This window comes from Loxodonta africana, chromosome 7 (genome assembly GCF_030014295.1).
Source record: "Loxodonta africana isolate mLoxAfr1 chromosome 7, mLoxAfr1.hap2, whole genome shotgun sequence".
Classification (NCBI taxonomy): Eukaryota; Metazoa; Chordata; class Mammalia; order Proboscidea; family Elephantidae; genus Loxodonta; species Loxodonta africana.
Genome location: NC_087348.1, coordinates 14,734,064 through 14,745,164, shown reverse-complemented (window position 1 = coordinate 14,745,164; position 11,101 = coordinate 14,734,064). Strand labels below are relative to the sequence as shown.

The 11,101-nt window shown below is 39.0% G+C and overlaps 1 long non-coding RNA gene across 1 annotated transcript; it reads right to left on the bottom strand.

The window, feature by feature from the left end:
• Positions 1-2,102: 2,102 nt before the first annotated feature.
• LOC135227250 (uncharacterized) lies at positions 2,103-9,330 on the bottom strand. Its single transcript, XR_010322531.1, has 3 exons — positions 9,172-9,330; positions 7,948-8,076; positions 2,103-2,134 (listed from the first exon to the last, which is right to left on the bottom strand). It is a non-coding gene; the product is annotated as an uncharacterized LOC135227250 (long non-coding RNA).
• Positions 9,331-11,101: the final 1,771 nt, after the last annotated feature.

Genomic DNA, 11,101 nt, shown 5'->3' with positions numbered 1-11,101 from the left:
TCCCACTTTGCCAGATCACATATGGAGAATAAACAAGAAGGTGTGTGGGCTGTAGCCCTAATTCCTAAAGAAAAGATTGCCCTATTTCTCATTTGCTTCAAAGTTCCCAAGATGATGTAGCAATTAAAGAATGCTGATTGTTACTTTTGCCAGGAGGAGGGCTCATGACCTGCTTCATTACAGTACTCTGTGAAAAGAGGAAGCACTCACCATTAACATGTCACATTTTTCTGGCGTCAAACTAAAGCCACATTGAAGGTAGTCGAATGAGAAAAATCTCAAGCTCAACACAGTGATTATGATCCCTGTGATGGCCACGACTGAGGAGATGCAATTCAGACACTGGAAAGGAACAAAAATCTATTAAACAGTCCAACGACATCAGCAGATATGCCTCCATCCTTCTCACTCCCTGAGTTTTTCCCAACACAGTCATTTTCTCCAGCAATAGCTTCATGACTTATCTCTTTCTATATCTATCTGTCTATATCTATATTTATATAGATACATAGATATATGTATGTATCTATCTCTATCTCCATCTATATCATCTCTCTCTCGCTATATGTATATTAAAAAACCAAACTTGTTACCACACAGTGGATTCTGACTCATGGCAACCCTATGTGTAATAGAATAGAACAGCTCCATAGGGTTTTGTTGTTGTTGAGAATATATACAGCAAAGTATACACTAATTCAATACTTTCTGTGTATATAATTCAGTGACATTGAGTACATTCTTGCAGTCCTGCAACCATCCTCACCCCCTGTTTCTGAGTTGTTCCTCCCCCATTAAAATAAAATCTCTGCCCCCTAAGATTTCTATCTAATCTTTGAAGTTACTGTTGTCACTTTGATCCCATAGAGATAGTTTTTCAAAGAACACGATGCTCCAGGCAGACATTTTTTACTAGTTGTGCTAAATTATTGTGTGGTTTCAAGAAGACTTCATAGGGATTTTCTACTTGTAATCTTTACAGAAGCAGATTGCAAGGTCTTTCCTTTGTGGCACAACCAGGTAGGATTGAATGCCCAATTTTAGGCTAATAGTGAAGTACAGACCATTTACACCTCCCAGGAATTTAATCTCTGGCAGAACACGAATATGATCTTGTCATTCCCAAACTTGCATCCTTTAGATGACTCCCCTAGAAGTGTCATTAGAGGGGCTTACAATGACCTTTATACTTTCGTTGGACATATACTGGGTCCACCTACTACCATGTGGTACTTCTGGTGCATGATTACTTATCCTTCTCTAAATGCTGCTCACCTTTCATGCCTCTACACCTTCTGCATATTATTTCCCTCCCCTGGGGATTCCCTGCCATACATTCTCTTCTCAGGCGAAAGGGTATGAAGGCCTTTTATAAAAACTCAAATTGCTCAGGAAAGAGTGAGAGGTTGGGTGTGACTGTAGTAGTAAGCACAATTTAGTGGGTCTAACTGGGTGAGAAGCTGGGGAGGCAGGTTTAGATAGGCCATCGTGAACATGCTCCACAGGTTAGTATTTATCCTTTGAGCAAGGAAAATTCAGATATGGTCTTTTGCCAGGAAAAACATGTGATGACATCTGGGTATTCTGTCTTTTATTGGCTTTGTGAAAGACAGCTTGGCATGGAAGTTATGTTTTAAAATTGCTTCTTCTTCTTTAATAGCCTTAGTAGGAATGTTATTTTATTGTAATCTGAATCAAAATCCTTTTAGGATTTAATTTTATTATACATTCTAATCATTCAGTTAATAATATTATGTCACACCAGTCCTCAGTGCCATTGTCGTGGACTGGGCCTCAAGTTGCAGGGATCTTTGACTGCTTCTGTTTCACGTTTCCCCTAAGGAATCCTCCGTATCTTCATAAGGATTCTCGCAGCAACTACCTCGCCAAAATATTCAGCCCCATGTCGGTAATTCTATTACTGGCCAATTGGCTGACGAGCTATTTTGAAAGACTTACTTAACCAGTTCTATCTCACAATCTTTCCCACTTCTTTAAAAACAAACAAAATATGGGGCTATCATTAATCCTCTTTTGGTATAAAAAAAAAAAAGGAAATATTTCTCACCCAATACGTGTCTGTATATCCTGCTCTATTACCTTCTGTAATTAACCAGGCCCCTGAAACAATAAACTTGTAACAAAAAGAAAAATGAAGGTAAAATTTTAAGCAAATATTTGAAGTTATAATTCATCAAAACTTACTCCTAGACAGAAATATTAAACCGACAAATTATCTTAGAAGAAACATAAAACTTTGTAAGTAATCCCCACCTCCTCAAGAAAGAACAGAGAAATTCTATCAGAGGAATTTATAGGGAAATTTATCAAGCCTTTCAAACAAGAGCTGGTAGCGATGATATTTAAACAGCTCCAGAAACACTGACATATGAAGAGAGCTCCCAAATTCCTGATATGAATTAACACTAATATTGCTACCAAATTTGAACAAGATATTAAAAAAAGAAAAAAAAAGAAACTAAGATTAATCTCTTAAAATATCTATTAAAATTTGTAAATAAGATTTACTAGTTCATTTGACTGCAACGATTGTATAACTATTTTCCTTTTGGAAAAAATTGCTAGAATGAAGTCAGCAGGTTCCCTGCCTTAGACTATTCAACTCTGAGTTTTAAGATTTGCTTTGACACTCCGATTTCAAAAGTTTCAAAAAATTGTATTTTAGTATCCAAAAAATGAATAATGTAATAAAATAGCATGATGAATTACTTTAAAAAATATCTAATATCAAGACATTTGTTGTTGTTTTTAGGTGCCTTCCTGTGGGTTCCTACTCACAGTGAACCTATTTACAACAGAAGGAAACACTACCCGGTCCCGTGTTATCCTCACAATATTTGTTACACTTGAGCCCATTGTTGCAGCCACTGCGTTAATCCATCTCCTTGAGGGTCTTCCACTTTTTTGCTGACCCTTTATTCTACCAACCATGATGTTCTTCTTCAGGGACTGATCCCTCCTGAAAACCTGTCCAAAGTATTTGAGACAAAGTCTCATCATTCTTGCTTTTAAGGAATATTCTGGTTGTACGTCTTCCAAAACAGATTTGTTCGTTCTTTTGACAGTACCTGGTCTATTCAGTATTCTTCGCCAAAACCACAGTTGAAAGGTGTGGGTTCTCTTTGGTCTTCCTTATTCACTGCTCAGCTTTTGCATGCGTATGGGGTGATTGAAAACACTTAAGAGGCGATGGAAAACACCATGGCTTGGTCAGGCCCACCTTATTCTTCAAGGTGACATCTTCCCTTTTTAATAATTTAAGAGGTCTTTTGCTGCAGATTGGGCCAATGCAATACGTCTTTTGATTTCTTGACTGCTGCTTTCATGGGTGTTGATTGTGGATCTGAGAAGAATGAAATCCTCAACAACTTCTATCTTTTCTCCGTTTATCATGATGTTGTTTACTGGTCCAGTTCTGAGGATTTTTGTTTTCTTTATTTTGAGGTGTAATCCATAATGAAGGCTCTGTTCTTTGATCTTCACCAGTAAGTGCTTCAAGTACTTTTGGTTTCAGCAAGCAAGGTTGTGTTATCTGCATAATGCAGGTTGTTAATGGAGTTCTGATGCCGAGTACTTCTCTATATAATCCTGCTTCTTGGTTTATTTGCTCAGCATACAGACTGAATAGGCATGAGGAAAGGATACAATGCTGACACACACCTTTCCTGACTTTAAACCATGCAGTATTCCCTTATTCTCTTTCAATGCCTGCCTCTTGTCTATGTACAAATTCCTCATGAGTACAATGAAGTGTTCTGGAATTCTCATCCTTTGCAATGTTATCCATAATTTCTTATGATCCACACAGTCAAATATATTTGCATAGTCAATAAAACACAGGTAAACTTCTTTCTTCTCTGCTTTTTGCCAGGATCCATCTGATACCAGCAACGATATCCCTTATTCCACGTCCTTATCTGTATCCAGCTTGAATTTTTCTCGGTTCCCTGTTGATGTACTGCTGCAGCTGCTTTTGAAAGATCTTCAGAATATTTTGTTTGTATGTGGTATTAATAATATTGTTACATATTTTCCACATTCTGTTGAATCAGATTTCTTTGGAATGGGCACAAATATGGATCTCTTCCGGTCATGTAGCCCGGTAGCTGTCTCCCAATTTTCTTGGCATAGACAAGTGAACACTTTTTGTGCTGCATCCATTTGTTGAAACATTTCAACTGGGATTCTGTCAATTCCTGGAGCCTTGTTTTCTGCCAATGCCTTCAGTGTAGTTTGACCTCTTCCTTCAGTACTGTCAGTTCTTCAGCATCTGCTACCCCGTAATATGGTTGAGCCAGTGCATTTCAGCTCACTAATGCCTAGGATATTGATGTTCATGTGTTCCATTTCATTTTGATAACTTTCAATTTTCCTAGATTCATACTTTGTACGTTCCACGTTCTGATCATTAATGAATGTTTGCAGCTGTTTCTTCTGTATTTGAATCATGTTACACCAGCAAATGAAGGTCCCAAAGCCTTAACTCCATCCATGTCATTAAGGCTCACTCTACTTTGAGGAGGCAGCTCTTCTCCAGTCATGTTTTGAGTGTCTTCAACCTGAGGGGCTCATCTTCTAGCACTATATCAGAGTATTTCCTTTGCTATTTGTAAGATTTTCTCTGGCTAATTACTTTCAGAAGTAGACCACCAGTTCCTTAATCCTAGCCTGTCTTAGTCTAGAAGCTCAGCTTTAATCTGTCTGCCCTGGGTGATCCTGCAGGTATTTAAATTCTGGTGGCACAGCTTCCATCATCACAGCAACATTTCAACCTCCACAGTACGACAAACTGACAGACGCATGGGGGAATATCAAGACATAGAGATAATTGATGTAAACTAAACCACTTCTAAAAAAAATAGCAGAGAATTCTCCATCACATTAAATGTAAAAAAAGAATCTGGTATTTCTTCAAATGTACAAGTATTTTTAAATATTGAAATAACATAATAATCTATACAATTAATAGAGTTAAGGAAAAAATTCACATCCTGATGCTATCTATATATGATGAAAATTCATTTAATACAGTTTAACATTTTTTCTTGGTAAAATATGATCTTCTATATCATAATGTAATATCTTAGCCCAAAAGTCTTCATCATGTTTAATATCACAACTCTAGTATCACATTATTAAATTTAAAATCAAGAAAGGATGGCTACTATTATATAAACTAGATTGAGTATATTATCTTTACCAATACAATTATATTTTTAAAAATTGAAAAAATTGTTAGAATTAGTATTAATTTAGTATGAGTATGAGTTACATTAGAAATATCCAAGAATATAAACTAGAAACTACTATAAAAATTAGAAAATTTAATAAAGCAGATGGGAATAATATTACAAACAGAAATTATATACACATATTTTAAATATGTGAGTACATGTGTGTATATGAGTATGTTAGAGGATAGGACTGAATAAAAATACCTCATTTACCACAGGAAAAAAATTTTACAATATTTTGAAAGAAAAAACTTAAAAAGGAATGTGAAATATATATACAAAACTTGAAGAACTTGATCAAATAGAGTAACACAGGGATAATTTGATGTGAGTCTGATAAAACACATATAGATGTACTGGGAAGCCCTGGTGGCAGAGTGGTTAAGAGCTTGGCTTCCAACAAAGAGGTCAGCAGTCTGAATCCACTAGCCACTCTTTGGAAACCTATGCGGCAGTTCTACTCTCCTATAGGGTGGCTATGAATCAGAATTAACTCGCTGGCCAAGGGTTTAGCTGTACCAGAGGATAAAGAGATTTTTTAAAAAGTAACTTTTGTTTGGTTCCTGGTATTGGTATTTGTACTTTGTAAGGAGGTTGTTAATGAACCTTCCTCCAATCCTGATGCCATGTTCTTCTTCATATACTCCAGCTTCTCAGATCATGTGCTCAGCATACAGATTGAATAAGTGTGGTCTAAGGATATAACCCTGACACACACCTTTCCTGATTTTAAAACATGCAGTATCCCCCTGTTGTGTTTAATCAACTGTGTTTTGGTCTATGTACAGGTTCCTCATGCTCACAATTAAGTGTTCTGGAATTCACATTCTTTGTAATATTATCATAATTTGTTATGGTCCACACAGCTGAAAGCCTTTGCATGGCCAATGAAACACGAGGTAAACATCTTTCTGGCATTCTCTGCTCTCAGCCAAGATCCATCTGACATCATACCCCTTGTTCCACGACCTCTTCTGAATCTGACTTGAATTTCTCCCATTTCCTTGTTGATGTACTACTGCAAACTTTACAAATGATCTTCAGCAAAATTGTACTTGTTTGCGATATTAATGATGCTGTTCCATTATTTCCACATTCTGTTGGATCTCCTTTCTTTGGAATGGACACAAATATGAATTCCTTCCAGCTGGTTTTTCAGGTATTTGTCTTCCAAATTTCTTGGCATAGACTAGTAAGTGCTTGCTGTGTTGCATCTGTTCGCTGAAACATCTCTATTGCTATTCTGTCGGTTCCTGAAGCCTAGTTTTTTGTCATTCCCTTCAGGGCAGCTTGGACTTCTTCCTTCAATACCATCAGTTCCTGATCATATGTTATCTCCTGAAATGGTTGAACATCGACCAATTCTTTTTTGGTATAGTGGTTCTCTGTAGTCCTTCCATCTTCTTTTGATGCTTCCTGTGCCGTTCAATATTTTGTCCACAAAATCCTTCAATATTGCAGCTCGAGGCTTGAACTTTCCCTCCAATTTGCTCGGTTTCAGAAATGCCAAGCATGTCCTTCCCTTTTGGCTTTCTAAGTCCAGGTCTTTGCACATTTCATTATAATACTTTACTTTGTCTTCTCAAGCCATCCCTTGAAATCTTCTGTTCAGCTTTCCTCATCATTTCTTCCATTTGCTTCAGTTACTCCATGTATAAGAGAAAGTTTCAGAATCTCTTCTGTCATCCATTTTGGTCTTTTCTTTCTTTCCTGTCTTTTTAGCGGTCTTCTGTTTTTTTCATGTATGATGTCTGTGGTGCAATGAATTAATTACTTAATATGACCCTTCTAGACATAGTCTTTGTAACTCCCACCAAATGATTTTCTGGAACCAGGCTAATAAGGTATATGGAACACTAATGGGGGGATTGGCTAGTTATGCCATCCCATTAGGCTTAAAATGAGCCATCCCAAAGCCAGGAAGAGAGAATCTCACCACCACCAAGAAAGAAGAGCCCAGGAGTGAGTGCATCCTTTCGACCTGGAATCACTGTGCTGAGAAATCCTGGAACCAGGAGACTGAGAGAGAGATCCAGAGAGCAAGACGTAACACTGAAGACTTCAATAAGTGGTGGCAGAGAAATGGTGGCAGGAGAGACTGGCAAGAGAAGGAGCTGGGAGCTTCCCAGCCCACAGCATAAGAAAGTTGAGTGCCTTTGGGCAGAAGGCTTGCTGGCAGAGTAGGATGCCTCTGGGCACTGGTGGAGATAGGTTTGCAGACCCACCGAGCTGGAGTTAAGTGCCTTTGGGAAGATGCTTACTTAAGGAGGGGATTACCTCAGGGCACTTATCAGCAGAGGTAAAAGAATGTTGAAACACTTGCCTGAGCTGAGCAGTGGCCAAGTGGCCAGAGAGAGGCATTTCTGCAGGCATGGCTGAGAAAAGGCTGTCCCTGATGGACGAACTGTAACCCGAGCATTGTGGAAATGACTTGCCACTGACCTCCTTTTGAAATAATCAATGCTTTCAATACATAAGCCATTCTGGGTTGGGTTTTTGGTTACATGCTGCTGTAATATATTATAACTGATATATATTAAATATTTAATTTGCCTAATTTTCACTCTTTTATATTATTATTCCCACATTAAATATGAAAAAACTGAGAGATTAGATATATTTCTCAAGGTTATAAAATACAAGGTAGAGTTAAGACACTGTCTCCAATTATTTCACAAGGTATTCTACTCACCACTACTGACCCCCATATTGTGTAAGCTGTGTATACTGAAGTGGGTTTTGGTCCATCAGATGGCAATGAGACAGACATCATCGTTATTCCCAAGGTGAGGTTTATCAAGCCAATCAGGATCTGGACAACCTAGAAATGATGACAAAAGTAAAAACCAATTATCTATCACAGAAATGGTGCCCAAGACAACCTTTCTCTAACCACTGAGTCACTTTCTTGCTCCATTGTTTGGAATAGTCAGACATGCTTCTTGATAGTCTCTTATAAAAAAAAAAAATTTTATTTCCATATAAAGAACTGTGAATATTGTAACTTACCAAAATTATCTCTTGGGATATCTGTCTTTGACCCAGGAATTTCAAAGTAAAAGATGATTCTGCCAGGACTTGCTCAGAGACACTGTATGGTACCCAAAATGACAACCCACTGTGTCATAAGTACTCCTATGAGAACTATCGCTCTCCTTTGTCACATGCCCAGATATGGGAGAAACAGGAGTTAGTAAAAATTTTTCTAGTTAGGATAAGTGACCTAAAGGAAGGAGAGTCCTTACAGGGGATAATGAGAAAAGAGCAAATATGGCATGGTCTTGGGATCTGGGACCTGGGGCCATGACTATGTACAGAGATCAAAAATTAGGGGAGTTTGAGTACAAATGTCCAATGACATTAAAAAGGATTCAAAATGCTAACAATGACTTTGTCCCGGTGCTTTGAAGCCTGAGCTACAGAGAAACTTTTATATTCACTGTCTTTCTGCTAGCACTAAGCTGTCTTTCTTTACACCTTTCATTATTTTCAGGGAAATCCACCTAAGACTCCAGAGAGGAAATACATGGAGGATAAAAGAGTTTTCATCATCTTCAGAGCAGGACTGGCTGAGAAAGTGACCCAGAGAGAGATACTAACAATAGGCAGCCATCAGGTATCAGGGAAGCCTGTGGAGTGGACGCCATCTAGTCCACACATGGCCTTTTCTTTTGCTGCTCTTCCACGTGGAAGTTAAATATATTTATCATGGATGACTCACACGGATTAGAAACAGGATGTCATAGAATTTTCTGCCATTTTTTTTCAAGTGATAGGGCCTGAACATCAAATACTGCTGTCCTGAAGATCAGTAGATGTGATATTAGACTTGTACGAGAGAGTATTTGTCATTAAATCTGATCAATTTTGAGTTTACAGCATTATTAGTGTTCTTCCAGATCTGCTCCTGACTTACCCCGAGGATCTTCTTCACTGACATCCTTTTCCACAGATCTGAGTGTAGAGCAGCAGGCTGTCCTACTCAGGTACACCAAAGTCAGCCCTTGCTGTGGTCTGTTGCACTCCTTGCAGAGCTGTCACAGCAGCAGAAAAGGTGCTACAATAAGAAACATAATAGAGAATGAAGTCCAGGAAATGACAGGAGAGGGACACTTTGAGGCAGGCTCCTCCATAAGACAATATCTGGCCTACATTCCTTCACGAAGTTATACAGCTATTAGGACATTTCACAACATATTAAAGAGAGAATTTATTTCCACATCCCTGATTTACTGTGTCTTGGGGAGGGAGGAAGGAGGAGTTTACATGATTCCTGAGAGCATGATATTCATTTTGCCATGTGGTTAGCGTTTGTGGCTAGTTATCTTTTCCAGTTTTTTTCAAAGATTTTTCAGCAGAGTCAGAGTTGTCGTCAGCTTCCTGCTGTCATGGAATAAACTAGACACATGTATAAATGATGTGCAGGTGGTGTCTGAACTTCTGGAACTTCACAAGGCAGAAGGAGATTCAAGAGCAATGGCCAAGGCTGATTCCTATGAGACGAAGTTTAGTCATGTCTCCTCTCTCAGCCATCTTTACCAATTCTGACAACAACCGTCCCTCCTACCTCACCCTCTACTTCTCTGCTGGGTTCAATAAATCATTGCAATGGCCACACAGAACTCACAGACAATATTCACAATGATGGGGTCTATTAGGGAAGTAACAGGTACAATTTAGGCTTAGGAACACTCAGGACAAAGTTCATCCATTGGGACGGCCTCTTCCCAGCCATGCTAGCACATATGACTCTCTCTGGCCATTGGCCTTTGTCCAAAGACACTCAGCTTTCTCCATGGTCTGGGAAAAAAAAAAACAGTGCCGTCAATGCTAACCCACTATTTCCTGCTGCTGGGTCTCTGCCACATTTCTCACTGCATTCAGTGCTACAGCTCTCTCTCACTGTCTGAGACTCTTGGTTCAATGAGCTTCTCAATGCGAGGATCTTTGGTCCAAAAATGTGTTGGTTCCTAGCTAGTCTTCCTTGGAGTGGTGACATCTTCTCTCTGTTCTGGAATTAGCTCTCTTTGAAGGCAACACTGACCAATCCCCTTCGTGGCTATAATTATCTTATTTGCATAGTCCCACTCGATCACTTGGGTGGGATTTAGAAAGGCCACAAAAAAGCAACTCATCGCATTGTAACAAAGGACCAGGCAAAGGCATACCAGGGGAGCTCTTCTTTCTATTGCACACTGCTTTGATGATAACTGAGTTTGTAAATTAGGTTACATATTAAATGCTGTTCAATAGTGTGATGGTTAAGACTGTGTGTCACATTGGCTGTGCGATGATTCTCAGTGCTTTGGCAGTCTTGTGTTATTGTGGTCACTTCCTTGTTGAGATTTGATATGTGATGACCCCCATGATGGGATCTGCTGTGAATAACCAATCAGTTGAAAGGGAATTTCCTTGGGCATGTGGCCTGATGTGAGTGTAGGTGGACCTTCTGGCAAGGCTCAGGGTCTTATGCCTGCTCTGAATCCTGCAGCTGGCTTCTGCTCATCTCACCTCCATTTCTTGGGACTGGAGTTATCAACTTCCCTGCAGTCCTACCTGCTGATCTTGGGATTCATCAATCTTCACAACCTGTGAGCAAGAGCCCTACTCTCCAACCTGCACATCTTGGGTTTGCCAGCCCCTGCAGCTATGTGAATCAGGAGAAGCCTCTATTCTGACCCACAGACTTGGGACATTACACCCTCTACAACAGTGTGACCCATTTCTTTGACATATATGTCTCTCTATATATATTTATATGGTTTACTTGTTTTGCTTCTCTAGAGAATCCAGCCTAAGACCCTTGGTACCAACGGTGATTCTAGAGAAACAAATTATTTCGGATG